Source organism: Antechinus flavipes, chromosome 2, assembly GCF_016432865.1.
Source record: "Antechinus flavipes isolate AdamAnt ecotype Samford, QLD, Australia chromosome 2, AdamAnt_v2, whole genome shotgun sequence".
Taxonomy (NCBI): Eukaryota; Metazoa; Chordata; class Mammalia; order Dasyuromorphia; family Dasyuridae; genus Antechinus; species Antechinus flavipes.
The window spans coordinates 409,301,779-409,321,066 of NC_067399.1; positions in this window are offsets into that span (position 1 = coordinate 409,301,779).

Sequence of the window (19,288 nt, forward strand, 5' to 3'; positions counted from 1 at the left end):
ACTCTCCTTCTAGGACTTCTGGCAATCTTTTACATCATACTGTTGATTTATATTGTTTGTTATACCGTTACTTGGGTGCATAATTCATGTTTGTTATAACACATCAAGCCTGCACTGACTGTGGGGAGAGTCATCACTAATAGTCTCTGCGTTGTTGCTATGGGCTATGTGTTCCCATGCTGATGGGTTTGTGCATAATAAGACCCTTGAGCCCAGAAACCTGCTAGCAACCCCCACTTCCCTTTGGTGCTTTTCATCTCCCTTCCTGAGATGTCAGGGGGGTCGTGATTATCTCCTTTTTAGTGCTTTCACCTCCCTTCCTGAGAAGTCAGGGGGGTCGTGATCACTTCCTTTTCGGTGCTTTCACCTCCTTTCCTGAGAAATCAGGGAGGGTGTGATCACCTCCCCTTGGGGGCTCTGACCTCCCTGAAGAGTCAGGGATGGCATGATCACCTGTGTTCTAAAACAAAAGAAAGCGGGAGATGTAATGGGCTGAGGCTTAAGTTGATGCACTGAGGTCCCAAGCACATGAGGCTAAATAGTAATTGGACCATACTCTATTAATATGTAAGCTTGGAGAAAGAATGGCCCCCACCCACTCTTTGTGCAAGTCCTGATGTGTTGTATAGGAAATGACGATTTTGGTGGGTGGAGGCAGGGGAGTGGAAAAGGAAGGGGAGGAGAGACTTTTGGGACTGCCATTGCGACGACCTTGCTGTTTGTTTCTCTTCTTCTTTTTGCTTTTGCTGAGGCAGTTGGGGTTAAGTGACTTGCCCATGGTCACACCACCAGGAATTGTTAAGTGTCTAAGGCTGGATTTGAACTCAGGTCCTCCTGACTTCAGGGCTGGTGCTCTACCCACTGAGCCATCTCCTCCCCTTCCTTTTCCACTCCCCTGCCTCCACCCACCAAAATCGTCATTTCCTATACAACACATCAGGACTTGCACAAAGAGTGGGTGGGGGCAATTCTTTCTCCAAGCTTACATATTAATAGAGTATGGTCCAATTACTATTTAGCCTCATGTGCTTGGGACCTCAGTGCATCAACTCAAGCCTCAGCCCATTACAACATTGTTCCCAAAAAACAAAAATAACTTACTCTCCAAATTTTAGTATAATGCTCCAGGGGAAACAATGGATTTTTAATGGAATAGAGGACTCTTTAATCATTTCTGTTTGTTTCTCTTCTTCTTTTTGCTTTTTGCTGAGGCAGTTGGGGTTAAGTGACTTGCCCATGGTCACACAACCAGGAATTGTTAAATGTCTGAGGCTGGATTTGAACTCAGGTCCTCCTGACTTCAGGGCTGGTGCTCTACCCACTGAGCCATCTCCTCCCCCTCTTTAATCATTTCTGATGAAAAGATCTGAGCTGAGTAGGAATTCTGAAATAGAAACACAGAATTCAGAGAAACTTAGAGAAGTAAATTTATTTGAGCAACTGGAAAGAACTATATGATGATGTAATGGTTATATTATATGGAGGGAAAAGAAACAAGTGTTCCTTCATAACTTTAAAGTCTTAAAATGGTATTTTACGAAGTTAAGAAAAACAGAGTGGAGTTGGGGGGGGCAGGTAGATTGGTACTCTTCTGAGGGTTTTAAAAATGGAAAGAGAAGGGAGAGAAAAAATAAGAATACATTAGTGTAAAAAGGATAAAGTAGGGAATAGAACTTGTATTTTCTCATAACTGAGGTACATCACAAGAATATACAAACATAGAGGAAAGGGACTGGTATTCCTTTTTTAAAGGAGAATAAATTTTTATTCATATCTTCTGGTTTTTGCACTGCCTAGAGTCCTCCCTCAGAGAGTCATCCTTTAATAACAAATTTTTTTTAAAGGCAAAAAGGCATATAAACATTCTGCAAAAATCATCAATACAATGAAAAAACTTGATATCATATTTATCCTGTTCTATATCTTTGCTCTTTTTACCACTACTTCTGTGAAGGAGTGATGAGAGATAGCTTTACTATGGGGACAAAATTGTTCTTCACAATTTTGCAACATTCATTCTCAGTTGTTTTGTTGTGGTTGTTCTTTCATTTTACATTGTTGCAGAATGTTGTATATGTTATCATCCTGTTTCTGCTTACTTCACTCAGCTTCAGTTCTTATGTCTTCCCATAGTTCTCTGTATCCATTATATCCATTGTTTCTTATAGCACAATAATATTATATTTATATACCACCAATTTTTTCCCCAAATCAGTGGCATCTACCCATTTTCAGTTCTTCATTGTCATTTAAAAAGTGCCATTATAAATATTTTGGTCTATATAGAAGTGTTTTTTTTTTCTTTTCCATGTCTCCTTGGGTTATATGTCTTACAGTAGAATCTTTATAATAAAGATTATGGGGATTTTAGATAGGTTTTTCTTTTAATGCCTCAGTCTGGTTTTCTATTTAGGGAAATAAATGATGATTGCATAATAATTCATAAATATCTTATGGCTTGATCCCCATCCTTAGGTTTCTATTCTTTTTCCCAATTTTATCTAACTTAAAAAAAAATTACTCACACCACACACATATATTTAGAGAAGCAATGTGGCTCTGTAGCTAATCTTATAGTCAGAAGCACTTAGGTTTAAGTCTAGTCTGTGACACATAATAGTGTGTAAGTGTTAGCCCTTCAATACCTCAGGTAATTCTCTAAGACTGTAATTTATGGACATGTTGTTAACTTGTATCATTAGAGGGAGTTTCCATATCAGTAAGTTCCCTTTGGCAATTAAATCTCATGATCTAATACATATATTTACATATGTATTTGTATATTGTGTGTACATATGCAAATGTTTGTGTGTTATGTTTAATAAGATATTCTAGATAGAGGCAGACAGCATACTATTAAATCAGAAAGGAAATTAACAATGTACAGCATGAGAGTTCTGGAATCAACGGATCAATTCTGGGCATAATCTGAGCTCTCAAATTCCTTAGACTGACTACAGTCAGTAAGCTGATAAGCATTTATTGAACATTTGTTATGTACTAATCACTGTTTTAAATACTGAGGATGCCAAAGAAGCAAAAGATGAACCATATCTTCAAAGATCAAACATTTTAATGAGGGATTCAATGTGCACATAATTATATATATACATATACATATACATATATGTACATATACATATATATATATATAAAATACATACAGAATAAATGGAAAGTGATCTTGGAGGTGTGGGGGAGTACTAGTATTGTGAGGGAAACTAGGAAAAAGATAAGGTTTGAGTTCAGTCTTGAAGGAAGACAATAAAATGAGGAGAGACTGCTTTCCAGACATAGAAGATAGCCAATGAAAAATAACTGAGTCTTGAGATGAAATCTCATGTTTGAGGAATTGAAAATAGAGTAATGTAGATCAATTGTAAAGTACTCAGAGTAGAGTAAAAAGTAACAAAATTGTAAAGGTTGGAAGGGGGGAAGTTTTGAAGGTTGTTAAATAACAGAGGACTTTATATTTGATTCTGAAGATAACAGAGAATTACTGGATTAATTGAATAATAGAGGAGGGGGAGGAATGACATAGGAAAATAATTTTGGAAGTTATATGTAGGATATACTGGACTAAAAAGAGATGGGTCAGGTTGTTACAATAATTTGGGTGAGAGGCAATGAGGCTTGCTAGGGCAAGCTAGGGGGTAGCTGCGTGAATAGAGAGGAAACATATGCAATATATGTTGTGAAGAACTTGGCAACAGATCAGATATTTGTGGCAAGTATGACTTGGGGGTTGAATATGGCTCTGAGGTTGTAAACCTGGATAACTGGAAGGAAGATGGAAACCTTGAGAGAAGGAAGTTCAGAAGAGTGGAGACTTTGAGAGGAAAGATGATCGATCAGTTTTCTTTTGAACATGTTGAGTTTGAATTGTTTACAGGACATCAACCCTGAGATGTCTAGGGATCAGATGGTGATACAAGTCTAGGGGGTAGGAAATAGATTAGGGCTGAATATGTAAATCTTGGAGTCATTTGCAAAAAGATGATAATTGAATCAATAGGTTCTGATATCACCAAGTGAGATGAGATAGAGGAAGCAGAGAAGTACAGAGCCTTAGGGGACATCATAGGGAGTAGAAATGAAGATTTAATAAGGGAGAGTAAAAAAGAAAAGTTTAGACAGGTTGGGGGAGAACTAGAATAGAATAATAATCAGGAAAACTTAGAGAAGAGAATGTATCCAAGAAAAAAAGATGATCAACAGTCTCAAAGGCTTCAAAGAGAATCAAGAATAGTAAAGATTGAGAAAAGACAATTAGACCGCAATTAAAAGATTTTTTGCATCTTTTGAGGTAGCAGTTTCAGTTAGATGATGAGGTTGGAGTCTAGATTGCAGAAATTTATTTATTTTTAACTTTGTAATAGTTTTTTTTATTTTCCCCCCAAATATATGCAAAGATAGTTTTCCACATTCACCTTCGGGAAATCTTGTGTTCCAAATTTTTCTTCCTCCCTTTCCCCTTTCCTTTAGACAGCAAGCAATCGAATATAGATTAAACATTCAATCGCTCTAAATATATTACTGTATTCATCATGCTGAGCAAGAAAAAATCAGATCAAAAGTGCAAAAAAAATGAGAAAAGGAAAAAACAAGCAAGCAAACGACAGCAAAATGATAAAAATACTATCATTTAATCCATATTCAATCTCCATAGCTCTCAATTGTAGACATTGTAGACAATGTAGACAAAAGCAAGAGGGGGGAAGTAGAAGCACCTAGTAGAGATGACTTTCTTTAAAGAGTTTAGCTATAGAGGGTAGGAAAGCCAGAGGAATGTCAGATCAAAAGGATTTTTGAAAGATGTGAGGGGGAAGAGACATGGACATATTTGAGGAAGAAGGGAAATAGTCAGTAGATAGGGAAAATATTGGTAAGAGGTAGGTTTGAAAGAGGAGACAATCTCCTGAATAATATAGGATGGGTTAGAATTTCATGTGTATGTGCATGCCTTTTGCCTTGATACAAAGAATAGCCTTCATGTCTGATGGGGTGAAAGAGAAAATAGTTAAGGAAGGCTTTTGAGTGATATTAAATGAGGAAAAGGAGAAAAGTAGAAGGCTCATTTTTTTAATGAAGTTTTAGTCAAGATCTTCAGGCAAGACGGGGGTGGGGGGGTGGGGGAATTATATGAGAAGATACAGGAGACATAAAAAGGTTTGGGAAAGCTCTTTAAATAAGAGGCATAGTGAATCAATTAAGAAGACATAAAAGGAATGCCCATTGACATGACCTCCATAGCATAGATATGATAATCTTAAGCAGTCCATTAAAGATCTTCAAACTGCTCATCTTTGTCCACATTAAAAATGTGGATAGCCACAGACTCACAAGGGTGGTACACAAGGAGCTGTCAGAAATAGGAGCTATCTTATATTTATTTTTGAACATATCTTTCTTGTACCCTTGTAATTATCCAAGGTACCTAACTAGCACAGACTTTGGAGGACTATGTGAATCATTCATAACAGATTAATCAGGAAACTTGTTTCATAATCATTTACCTTGTATATCTCTTATGTTTACGAGATAAAAAACTACAGGATTTGATTTCAGAGCTGTGACTACTCAAATCCAAATATCCTAATGGCCCTAATACAAACATTGCAATGCTTGCCTTTTAACAAGGCAGCTGGTAGTATAGTGGGAGAAGCAATGCACCTAAAGTTAGAAAGACCAGTGTCAGATAATTACTAGCTGTATCATCCTGGATAAGTAATTTAACTTTATTTGCCTCAGTTTCCTCAATTGCAAAATGAGGATAATTATAGAATAGACAATTCTCACTTTGCATTGGCCTGAGGAAGTGGGGAGTGGAAGGAAGTGGGTAGAAAGAAAGCCAACCTATGAAGGAAGGGGGTCAGCACATAGTTCAAGGATATTTAAGGCACGGGGACAGAAAAGTGAGAAAATGAGGAGAAACACAAGGAATGGAGAATTGGGACAAACATGTAGAGTGGACAGAGGACAGGCAACACACTGAGACAGTCAGAAGACAATCAGATAAAGTGGAGCAAAGGTTTCTGCTATCCCACTGGAGATCTCAAGCCCCCAATCCTGGCTTTAATGGGGGCAGTGCCAGGTGGAGGTCTCTCCACAAATTCACTTGAAGGGTTTTTATGAATTTTTTTCCTAGGGATTTTTTTTGGAGGGGAAAAGTGGAAGAGAACCTAGAAGAGAGGTAGGAGCTGAGAGTGCACAGTATTGTACAATAAAGTTAACATAGGTTTTTTTTTTTTTTAATGTGGATTTCTTTCAGACTTCTTTACATACAATTGAATTTGTATAATGCAAATTTACATAAAGCAGGAATTGTATGTACCTTTTCGACAGAGTTGATGTGAAAATCAAGATATAATATTTGTAAAAATTGCTTAGCACAGTGCCTGACACATAGAGGGTGCTATATAAATGCTTATTCCCTTCCTACTCCATTTGGGTTTGTTTCTTAGTGCATTTGAATTGATTGATTGATTTGCACTCAATCATGGTACTTAGTATATAGAAAGCTCATATCCCTGCAATCATTCTTAACTGTCCTACAAAGGCAACAGCCCTGAACTTGACCTGTTCATTCCCCAGTTACTAAACACATCACTGACAGTTATGCTGCTGTGGATACCAGAGTTAAGAGGTGCTGGGGGGGGGGGGGGGAGGGGGCTAGAATTGGATGACTGCAGTGTCCAAGGAGTATGCGACCCTGTCTGCCTCTTTTGTATAGTAAAGAACTATTTTGTTCTAGCAGCAACTACAGCAGAATATTCTTTGGTTCTGCTGTTACTTAAATTGCATATTAACCATTTGAACCATTAACATCTGGCACTGAAAACTCCAGACAACCTGAAAAGCTCCTTTATCAGACTCTAAGACCCTCAAAGGTAGTGTCCCCATCATTCATCTTTGTATGACCCTACACACAAGATATATTCAATGTTTGCTGAGAGAACTAATCTATCCAAATTATTTTTTTCTCTACATCTTTGTATAGGCTACATCCCAAGTCTGGAATACTTTCTGTTGTGATATCTTGCACCCTTTACGTTTTGACTCTTTGTCTTTCTTTGTTTCTTTGTTTTTTTATTTCTCTCTCTCTCTCTCTCTCTCTCTCTCTCTCTCTCTCTCTCTCTCTCTCTCTCTCTCTCTCTCTCTCTTTTCTTCTTTCTTTCTGGCAATTGGGGTTAAATGACATGCCCAGGATCATACAGTTAGGAAGTATTGAGAATAAAGGGTCATTCTTGATATTCTCAGTGACATGCGATTTAGGGGTGGTTCAGAACTAGTTAAACCTAATTCTCCTTGGCAGCTAATTGTTAAATTTTCAGTGTGAGCATTTACATCTCAGAGACCAACAAATACTACAAATTAAGGTTTGATTTTTTTGTTGTTGTTGTTTTTTTCTAGACTTAAGAAAATGATAGGGAAAATGTTAATGTAGATTAAATTCTAAAATGTTTTGTAGATATATATATATTATATATACATATATATATATTTTTTGAGAGCCAGGTGTTAAACATTTATCATCATACTTCTGATGCTACTTCCTTTTCCCTAAGTTATTTTGTATTTGTTTTGTCTATATCGTGCATACACTTATCCTTTGGCCCTGGAAGTGAAGGTAGGAACTACACTCATTTTTTGTTTGTGTTTTTTTTGCTTTTTAATCTTTCCACTGTGCCTAGAACATAGCAGATGTTTAATAAATATTTACTGAATTTAATTGTTTTAGTTTTTCTATGTACCAATCTATAGCCTGATATTTTCACATAATGCTTCTACATAGTTATACATATAAGTATAATTAGAATTGAACCACAACTATATTCATGCTTTCTTCCTAAGTAATCAACAATTGGAGAAATATTAGGCATTAGGATATAACATTTGGATCAGTATCTCAAACTGTTTTTTTTTCCCTGACGATGCTATCTTTAATAGTATATTAAATATAATTTGCAGTTTGGGGATATAATCTAGATTTTGACATAAAATAAACTTTGTAAAACTATTCTGAAAAGGGTAGGTGCATATATGTGCCAGGAACATCATCCACTATTAATTCTGATGTCAGCATGTAATGTAACAATGAAACAAATGTTCAGAGGGGAATTCTATAAACAGGAGAGGCTAATGGAATAATAAACATTGATCTGAATAAGGAACATACTATTCTAGATAAACCTGAAGGATTCTTTAAAAGAGCACTGAATAAGTGGCTAAATAGAATACAATCAGTATTTTATTATGGCTTTTTAATGGAGCATTTGATATATTTTATGAAATCCTGTAAAAAAAAATCCGTTCAAACTAAGTTTTAATGGGAACACAGTTCCAGGGATTGAAAAGTGACTAAAAATAGCTTTTTGTTTTATTGTTTGTGCTTTGAAAGCAATACATACTTGATGGGGGCAAGAGAGGAAATGAACCTTTATAATTTGGTGTGAATCAAGATTATATGCAGCAATTCTAAACTAATGGAGCCCCAGAAATGGTTATGGGGCATATAAAAATTTAAGTAACTCAAGTGGGAAAGATTCTGAGGGAATTTTCAATGGGGCCCAGGCATTCCCAAATGGGGTAATGCCCTCAGATGCCCCAGTGTGATTATTGCCCTACTGTATAATTTTTCTTAAAGCAGCAACAATAACAATATGTTTTCTGGGTTTCTAAACACCCTATAATTTGATCCTAATTATGAGGGCTTTCTCTGACAGTATAAGTTGGGGTTTTTTTTGGTATTAGAAAAAATCATTTATTTATTAAAATTGGTTCTGGTATCTAATACCAGTCTAGTAATTGACAGCTTTGATAATAGATAAATAATATGGGGTTTTCAATTCCTCTGCTTTTATACTGACCTTATTTGTGATTAAAAGCATTTCCTGTCATCTCTATAGGCCTCAGTTTTCTCATCTGTAAAATGAGAAGGTTGAATTGGATGATGTGTAAAGGCTTTTCTAATTTTCAATTAGGTTCCATAATCAGTTCAATTCCAAGGAAATTAATTTAGCATTTAAGATGCACCATTGATCATTTGCTGAGAGTACAGAAAGGAAAACAACACAAAAATACACATACACATAAGCACACGCTGTTCCCTGGCCTCAAGAAGTTTGTATTTCTGTGGAATTGAGACAAGGAAGAGATAAGATATATACACAATAAAAGTTTAAATGGAGATGAAAATGTCCAGGCACAAGCAATTCAAAGGAGAAATGATTCCTAATGTCTGGGAAGGCACAAAAGGAGAGATTCAGGGAATGATACTGGTACTTGATAGAGGCCTCAAAGGAAAAGAAAAATATCAATATGCAAAAATGTGGTGTCAGTCTACTTTTAGGTATGGGATGCAGCCTGTGAAAAAAGCATGAATGCAAAGCAAATCAACATAAGATAGTGCCACTTCAGAATTGTTACTTTTTTTTTTTTTTTTTTTTTTTAGTTTTTTCAGCTTTTTAGCTGGTAATTAATTGCAAATAAAATCCACTCCACCCCCAGGAGAAAAAAAAGACTACATAATTTGGAAATTGACTTTTGAAAGGGTTTTCACAAATCTTCTATATTATATTGTCAAAGATACAGTTTTCTTTAATGGGTAACCTTGGTCTGAAGAAAACCAGAGACATGCAGATGGAAACTCTTTGTCTTCCTCCTTCGAAATCATTTAGTAAAATTAGGTAGCTAAGAAATTCAATTTGTGCCTATAAAAAAGCCCCTATGCTAATTGCAGCAGGCAAATGAGTAATTATAACAAATTACCCAAAGAGAATGCAGAATAAAATAGCAAGTGTTATGCAGTAGAGGCTACAATTAGATGGGGATGCACGATTCTCTCTTGCATGTCTTCGCTGTGAACCTCTCTGAAGAATGAAGAAAAAAGCCCTGAACCAAAATTGAAGGGGAACAGTTTGCTGATTGTGTCCTGAGGGACTTGGATAGAACTCAAGCAATGCAAAAAATCCCCTCAGGTTATACTCGGCAGAATTCTTGACCTTTGTCGTATCATATCTATCAGAAACCTTTATCACTAAGACATACCTAATAATGGGCCATTTGGTGGCTTATAATTGCTTCGACATTGACAGCAGAGAGGTATACGTCATCATTTTCCTTATTTAAAAAAAAAGTGCTTGAAACAGAAGAGTAAAGACTGAATTTTAAATCATTTCTGTATTTTTAAAATTGAAATTATTAAAACAAATTCAAATTGATTTAATATTTCAATTTATACTGTTCCTGAATTGTTAGCAATAACTAAGAACTAAAATAATGCTGTTTGTTTCTGTTTACAATTCTAAGAATTCAGAAAATAAAAAGAATTATAGGACCATTTATTTAGAGATAAAAAAAGGGCTTTAAAGATTATCTCATTTTACAGATAAAGAAATTGAGAGCTCTATGCTTTACCAATGGTCATGCAGGTATAGTAAATGGCAAAACTGGGATTTCAACTCATGGCCTTCTGACTCCAAAGTGCTATTTCTACTATATCATGCTGCCTCACACAATAATAATAGATATTAATGGTAGTTATCATTTAAAATGATGGTACTATAGAAATTTTAAAAATTGGAAGGGAGCTAAGAGATTCCCTAGTCTACCCCCATTTTTTTTTACACATATAGCAACCAAGGGCCAGCTTGTGAATTCTACTCAGGTTTGCCCTTTCTGGTTCTGGTCAACCATGTAGGAACTTTTGGCATCCAACTTCTGGCCATATAATGACTAACACTAAAAGGATTGGTGTTTTTGTATGATGTGGAAAATGCTAAGTGACTTTTTGTTCCTCTCCATACTGTACCACTTGAACTCTTGCCTTGACAATGCAGGTAGCATCTAGTAGCATCAAGACTTCCAGTGAAGGGCAAGGAAGGGCTGGTTCTCTACACTCTAGTATTATGGTGATTTCACCCATATAATTGTTAATAATGGAAATGAGAATTAGGTGAGCTTATGCCTGTAACCCTTGCTGCTTTATTTCTTTTTATGTTTGTCCTCTCCTGATCTTAGGTAAATGAATATTTATTCCAAGATGGACATGTCCATCCAAGCTTTGAGGTAACCTTGTGAGTTTGAAAGGTCAAGGTGCTAGTTTTCATTGGGAGGGAGCTGAGTGATAGCAAGAATCTAAAGCAACTATTCCAGCGCTCTTGGAGAGGGACAGCTACCAACAAGAAGATCAGCCTAAGAAAGACTCCCAGTTTTGCTAGCAAACATGTACTAGAGATTGTTTAGGTAGTCAGTGCAGAACTGAGGTAAAGTGTAAAATGCCTGATTATCAATCCTGCAACCTGCTTTAAATTCTGATGAAGTTTGAAGATCAGTTTTCCAGCAGAAAATAATAGTTATGTTAAATCACTAAATCTTGTATTAAGTCATTCAATTAATGACCACTGTCTTTTATGCTTAGCACTTCCTTAGTGTGTGGAAATAAATTATCTGTGTTTTATCTTGGATTCATATTGCTCACAGTCTTTTTACTTCCTTTTTTTGGGGAGAAACTCCAGACATGAAACAAACTACAAACTACAAACAAATTTGTCCCTGAGGAATTAGAAGGCGCATGGTGAATGAGTTGAAAAGTGGGGGAAAGGAAATCTAACCTTTCTCATTAGAAGTCAAGCTTCCCCAGAACTGAACCCTATCAAACTTCATGTCTGTGTCTAGAGAAGGACTCCTTAACGCAGAATGGAGTGGCACAGTAAATGGAGTGGAACCCCAGCTCCCTGTGGTTCCAATAGAGTTCATCAAGGTCAGTCAGATAAGAAAACTAATGCCCAGAAAATTAAAATGATTTGATCAATCATAAAATTAGCCAGTGTGTAAATTGCTAATATCCAGTATTCTTGACTAATAGTAAAGCAAAATTAGGTTTCTATCTACTTCTTAATGTGTATAATTTTAAAGAGTTTTTAGTACTGAATTTGGGGAAATAAGCCCAATCCCCAACTGGTCAATATGTGACAGAAATCCCCAAACAATCTTTTACACAGGGTTTGAAATACTTATTGATGACTTGGGCAATTCATGTTTCAATCTTCAAAACCATAGCGACATCCAGTGGTCTTTTCTAACAATGCACACTTTTATTTAAGCCAGCTCAAAATGAACTGTTTGTTGTTGTTTTTATTACACACAGAAAAAAAGTGCAAAGTCAAACTAGGGAGGCTTAGAGACTTATGAAATTTGAAATCTCAGCTAATAGTTTCTTTCCAATATTGCTTAATTTGAAATGATGTCTTCCCTTACGTATTGGGTAATTATGGCCTCTTCCTTCAACCTCAAGGAAATCTATTATAAAATGCTAGTGAAAATTCTCTAGAAATCTAAGAAAATCCTCAAGGCACACATTGTTATAAAGGCATTTAAAATTAACTCCTAAACAATAAACTGGGAAAACATTTTTACAATCAAAGGTTCTGATAAAGGCCTCATTTCCAAAATATATAGAGAATTGACTCTAATCTATAAGAAATCAAACCATTCTCCAATTGATAAATGGTCAAAGAATATGAACAGACAATTATCAGACGAAGAAATTGAAACTATTTACAGACATATGAAAATATGCTCCAAATCATTATTAATCAGAGAAATGCAAATTAAGACAACTCTGAGATACCACTACACACCTGTCAGATTGGCTAGAATGACAGGGAAAGATAATGGGGAATGTTGGAGGAGATGTGGGAAAACAGGGACACTGATACATTGTTGGTGGAATTGTGAACACATCCAGCCATTCTGGAGAGCAATTTGGAACTATGCTCAAAAAGTTATCAAACTGTGCATACCCTTTGATCCAGCAGTGTTTCTACTGGGCTTATACCCCAAAGAGATACTAAAGAAAGGAAAGGGACCTGTATGTGCCAAAATGTTTGTGGCAGCCCTGTTTGTAGTGGCTAGAAGCTGGAAAATGAAAGGATGTCCATCAATTGGAGAATGGTTCGGTAAATTGTGGTATATGAACGTTATGGAATATTATTGTTCTGTAAGGAATGACCAGCAGGATGAATACAGAGAGGACTGGCGAGACTTACATGAACTGATGCTGAGTGAAATGAGCAGAACCAGGAGATCATTATATACCTTAACAACAATACTGTTTGATGATGTATTCTGATGGAAGTGGATCTCTTCGATAAAGAGAGCCTTAATTGATCAAAGATGGATAGAAGCAGCTACACCCAGAGAAAGAACACTGGGAAATAAATATAAACTGCTTGCATTTTTGTTTTTCTTCCCGGGTTATTTATACCTTCTGAATTCAATTCTCCCTGTGCAACAAGAAAACTGTCCGGTTTTGCACAAATATATTGTATCCAGGATATACTGTAACCTATTCAACATATAAAGGACTGCTTGCCATCTGGGGGAAAGGGTGGAGGGAGGGAGGGGAAAAATCGGAACAGAAATGAATGCAAGGGATAATGCTGTAAAAAATTACCCTGGCATTCTATCAATAAAAAGATATTAAAAATAATAATAATAAAATAAAATAAAATTCACTCCTATCATGCATAAAAGATTATCTTGTATTTTTATTATTTATTGTATTTACTTATCTTAATTAAAAAATAAAAAGTATAAAGCCAAGATTTGGGTTTTGAAATAACACCCAAAAGTGTGGCATAGAGAAAGAGAATTCTCTTTTGAGTCAGAGGATCTGGACTCCAATCTTATTTCTTCTATATCCTATATCTATGACACTAGGCAAGTCACATTCTCTTTCTAACTCTTAGTTTCACATCTATAAAATGAGGTTAGATTAGCTCCAAATCTATGATGGAATGACTATACAGGATTGTTTCAATTCAGAATGAAGAAAGGCTACAATAATTGATGTGTTCCTGAATTATGAATCAGGAAATCTGGGTGTTACAAAGTACTTATGTGAATATGGTAAGTCACCAGAATATTAAAGGCCAGAAGAAATCTCAAAGATCATCTTATCCCCTTATCTCTTTCCTTTTATAAAGGATGAAAGCGAAGTTTGAAGACATTACCTGTTTTGATCAAGTTCCCTTCAGCTAATTAGTTGGCAAAGTTAGGACCAGAACCCAAATCTTCTGATATGAATTCTTGCTCTTTTTTCAAACTGTCTCAACATATACATGACAGAAGAAAGCTGAAATAATATGTGGTTTTTTTTAAGTGTCTGCTCTCTAGCATATATTTTAAAAGTCTTCAGACCCCTTAGCTATATCATGGATTTTGCTCTTGGTCTATATAAAAGGAAAAACAAGAAATCCTTGTTCTTTCCCTAATTCCCCAAAGTCCCTTTCACTGCTGCTTTTTACGCTAGAGCAGACACATTTCATAGGTATGGTTTCCATATAGTGCTGGTTGAGTTTCATTTTGTTCAATCTGGATGCAGCTATAAAAATGTAAAGCAACAAAGTAAGATAAAAATCTGTGTGGAGGTTATATGCATCTAACATAAACCAACTCAGATTTAAGGCTTTAAAAATGTTATTATAAAAAATGAGCCTCTTACTTAACTGGCTTCAATCATTCATTTTCCATCAGTTGTCAATGGATGTTTCTTAACACTAATAGTTCTGCAAAATTTATTCTGATTCCTTTTTCCCCTGCTCCTAAAGCAAATAAAGTTTGCAATCGTTTAAAGGAAGACCCCTTCCTCCGAGAACACTGCTGAGTTGTACAGTACCATGCAAAACAGAAAATAAATACAACTAAACTCAACCTCTAAAATTCTAGCTTTTTAAAAAAGAGGTGCTGGGGTTTAAGGTTAGAGAAGAGCAGTGACATTTCTAGCATTATTAAACAACCAAATGGGAAAAGAAATTGTTTATATCTGCCTTTAAAAAATTGTGTTTGTTTGTGTGTGTGTGTGTGTGTGTGTGTGTTTCCTATGAGTGCCCATTACAATGATTTAATGCCTATTCTTCTATGGAAGCAATTTTATATTTTAAACTCCTCTAAACCAAGGCTTTAACTATTCCCCAGTCTCATACACTTCACATCTGTTCCTCCAAAACAGTGTAATCATACAGCCCCTACAGCTAAAGATACTTGCAGTTGACAATGATAATAGTAATAATTTGTGACATGCCCTCATAGAAGCTATTTTAATAATGAAGGATATAACAAAGTTACGCAACAACAAACTTTTAACTTTCATTTTCCAATGGCTTTTGGCTGCTTATGTATTTGAGATAGACCATTTTTTTCTCCTGTTCCCCTTTTGGTTTTTCCCTATACTGATCTGACTAGACTCCCTCATTTTTAACTTGTTTCCACCATCAGGACTTTTACTTTTTTTTCTCCTTGATACAACTCAAATAGCTCCTCTAAATTGAATAGAACTCTTCCACAAAGCACAAAAAGTTAGGGACATATTTGAAAACAATCTGATGAAATGGAAAAAAAAAATGGTCTGAGCATCAGACTTAGATCTGCAGTATCTCCTATGGGGTATGGCTTATAACAGGCACTTTTTAGTGTTTGTTAATTGGTTGGGTTCCAGTGGCAACTCCACATCTAATTAATTTGTGAAATTTCAGGCAGGCCATTTAAACTCTCTAAGTTTCAGTTTTATTCTCTGTTAAAAAAAAAAAAAAAAGAAGAAGAAGAAGAGAGATGGTAGATGATCTCTAAAGCCCCTTTTCTTACATTCATTCCAATATTCTTTATAGGAGGAGAAAGGTAGAAGTCATTTATTCTCAAATATAAAGTCAGTTTCAGACATTTCTACATGGGCAATCAACCAAAGTGATAAGATTAATTCAGATCTCTCACATTCACACCTGTATATGTAAATGTCTGCTGTCCTTAGATTCCTCATTTCAGAAATGTTCTGAGTTTTCACACGTGCCACAGTACTTAACCACAAACATCCCTCAGAGACAAAAAACCTTTATGAGTATTTCCCCTCTCTCAGGCTTTCTTTGTACAGTGGTTGGTTCCAACCAACATAGTGAACCATAGTTTCCTCCTATTAAAACAGCAATGCTGTTCTAACTTCATCTACCTATCTTGGTGTCATGTTAGAATCCACTAAATATGGATTCAAAATAAAAATATAATAAAATATAATACTTTATTGCTAATTAACTTTTCTACCTCCTTAAAATATACTATTCTCATTGATAGTAAGGGAAAATATTTGCTGGTTCTGTTCATCTCCTACTTTGTCTTTCACTCAATGGAATAAGGAAATACTGAAGTGTCCTTAAAAAAAAAAAAAAAAAAAACTAGCAAGAAAACTTATCTGGTGTCAGAGAACAAGCATAGCAAAATCTAGAATTACTCAGCCATCTATTTGGTTACAGTATTATGAATTTTCCAGCAAGAACAATTCATAAAAACAACTAAGTTATAAAAGGAAAATGGGATTTGTCTGGAAACTAAAGTGGCTACACAGGGAGCTCGCCAACAATTAAATATGGTAAGATCATATAACAGAAGATAAATCTAAGAATATGGCATAACCCTGGAAAAATTATATCAATGATAATAACACATATAATGAGCTGAAGCAGGCAAGATAATTCAAGGAAACAACAACAATTTTAATTATATTGGGAGAAAAAGGGTACTTTATTTTTTTTGTTAAAGTTTTTTAATTTTTGAAAGATAAGCATGGATAATTTTTCAACATTTGCCCTTGCAAAACCCTATGTTCCAATTCCCCCCTCCTTCTTCCTACCCCCTCACCTAGATAGCAAGTAATCCAATATGTGGTTAAACATAGTAAAAATATGTTAAGTCCAATATATGCATACATATTTATACAATTATCTTGCTACACAAGAAAAATCAAATCAAAAAAGGAAAAAAAAAGAGAAAAAATAAAATGCAAGCAAACAACAAAAAGAGTGAGAATACTATGTTATGATCCACATTTAGTTCCCACAGTCTTCTCTCTGGGTACAGATGCCTCGCTTTATCACAAGGAACTGATCTGAATCATATCATTGTTGAGAAGTACCATATCCATCAGAATTGATCATCATATAATCTTGCTCTTTTCATGAAGCATGATCTCCTGGTTCAGCAACTTTCACTTAATATTAGTTCATGTAAGTCTCTCCAGGCCTTTCTGAAATTATCTTGCTGATCATTTCTTATAGAACAATAATATTTTCTAACATTCACATACCATAACTTATTCAGCCATTCTCCAACTAATGGGCATCCATTCAGTTTCCAGTTTCTTGCCTCTGTTAAAAGGGCTGCCACAAACATTTTTGCACATGTGGATCCCTTTCTCTCCTTTAAGATCTCTTTGGGATATAAGCCCAGTAGAAACACTGCTGGATCAAAGGGTATGCACAGTTTGATACCCATTTGGGCATAGTTCCAAATTACTCTCCAGAATGATTGGATCCATTCACAATTCCACTAACAATGTATTAGTGTCCCAGTTTTCCCACATAAAATGCAAGCAAACAACAAAAAGAGTTCTTACATTCTCCTCTAACATTCGTTATTATCCTTTCCTGTCATCTTAGCCAATTGTAGGGTGTAGAGTGGTATATCAGAGTTGTCTTAATTTGTATTTCTCTGATCAGTAGTGATTTAGAGCACTTTTTCATATGACTAGAAATGGTTTGAATTATTCATCTGAAAATTGTCTGTTTATATTCTTTGACCATTTAACAATTGGAAAATGGTCTGAATTCTTATAAATTTGAGTCAATTCTCTATGTGTTTTAGAAATGAGGCCTTTAATAGAGAATTGCCATTCTCCAATTGATAAATGGTCAAAGGATATGAACAAACAATTTTCAGATGATGAAATTGAAACTATTTCTACTCATATGAAAGAGTGTTCCAAATCACTATTGATCAGAGAAATGCAAATTAAGACAACTCTGAGATACCACTACACACCTGTCAGATTGGTTAAGATGACAGGAAAAAATAATGATGAATGTTGGAGGGGATGCGGGAAAACTAGGACACTAATGCATTGTTGGTGGAATTGTGAATGAATCCAACCATTCTGGAGAGCAATCTGGAATTATGCCCAAAAAGTTATCAAACTGTGCATACCCTTTGATCCAGCAGTGTTACTTCTGGGCTTATATCCCAAAGAAATACTAAAAAAGGGAAAGGGACCTGAATGTGACCAAATGTTTGTAGCAGCCCTGTTTGTAGTGGCTAGAAACTGGAAAATGAATGGATGCCCATCAATTGGAGAATGGTTGGATAAATTGTGGTATATGAATGTTATGGAATATTATTGTTCTGTAAGAAATGACCAGCAGGATGAATACAGAGAGGCTTTGAGAGACTTACGTGAACTATAGCTAAGTGAAATGAGCAGAACCAAGAGATCATTATATACTTCCACAATGATACTGTATGAGGATGTATTCTGATGGAAATGGATTTCTTTGACAAAGAGAAGATCTAACTCAGTTTCAATTGATCAATGATGGACAGAAGCAGTTATATCCAAAGAAAGAACACTAGGAAATGAATGTAAATTGTTTGCATTTTTTTCTTCCTGGGTTATTTTTACCTTCTGAATCCAATTCTACCTGTGCAACAAGAGAACTGTTTGATTCTGCACACATATATTGTATCTAGGATACACTGTGACATATTTAACATGTATAGGACTGCTTGCCATCTGGGGAAGGGAGTGGAGGGAGGGAGGGGAAAAATCGGAACAGAAGTGAGTGCAAGGGATAATGTAAAAATTTACCCTGGCATAGGTTCTGTCAATAAAAAGTTATAATTATTAAAAAAGAAAAAAAAGAAAAAAAAAAGAAATGAGGCCTTTATCAGTACCTTTGAATATAAAAATGTTTTTCCAGTTTATTGCATCCCTTCTAATCTTGTCTGTATTAGTTTTGTTTGTACAAAAACTTTTTAGCTTAATACAATCAAAATTACTTATTTTGTGATCATTAATGATATCTGGTTCTTTGGTCACAAATTCCTTTCTCCATCACAGATCTGAGAGGTAAACTATCCTATGTTTTTCTAATTTGCTTATAATATCACTTTTTATGTCTAAATCACGAACCCATTTCGACCTTATCTTGGTATGCAGTGTGAAGTGTGGACCAATGCTTAGTTTCTTCCATACTAGTTTCTGATTTTCCCAGTGGAAAATTTCACCCATTCTGTGGTGTTCTTGTTCTTCCTTATAATAATCATCATTCTCTCTGGGGGAGAAAGCAGGTTTCTCGGGGAAGTTTTCTGGAGACAGGCTTAGTATCAGTTCAGATCAATAATTACTCCAAACACAGCCAGGTGCTGAAAGTTCAGATCTTTTATTGTCTCCAATATAGCCTGG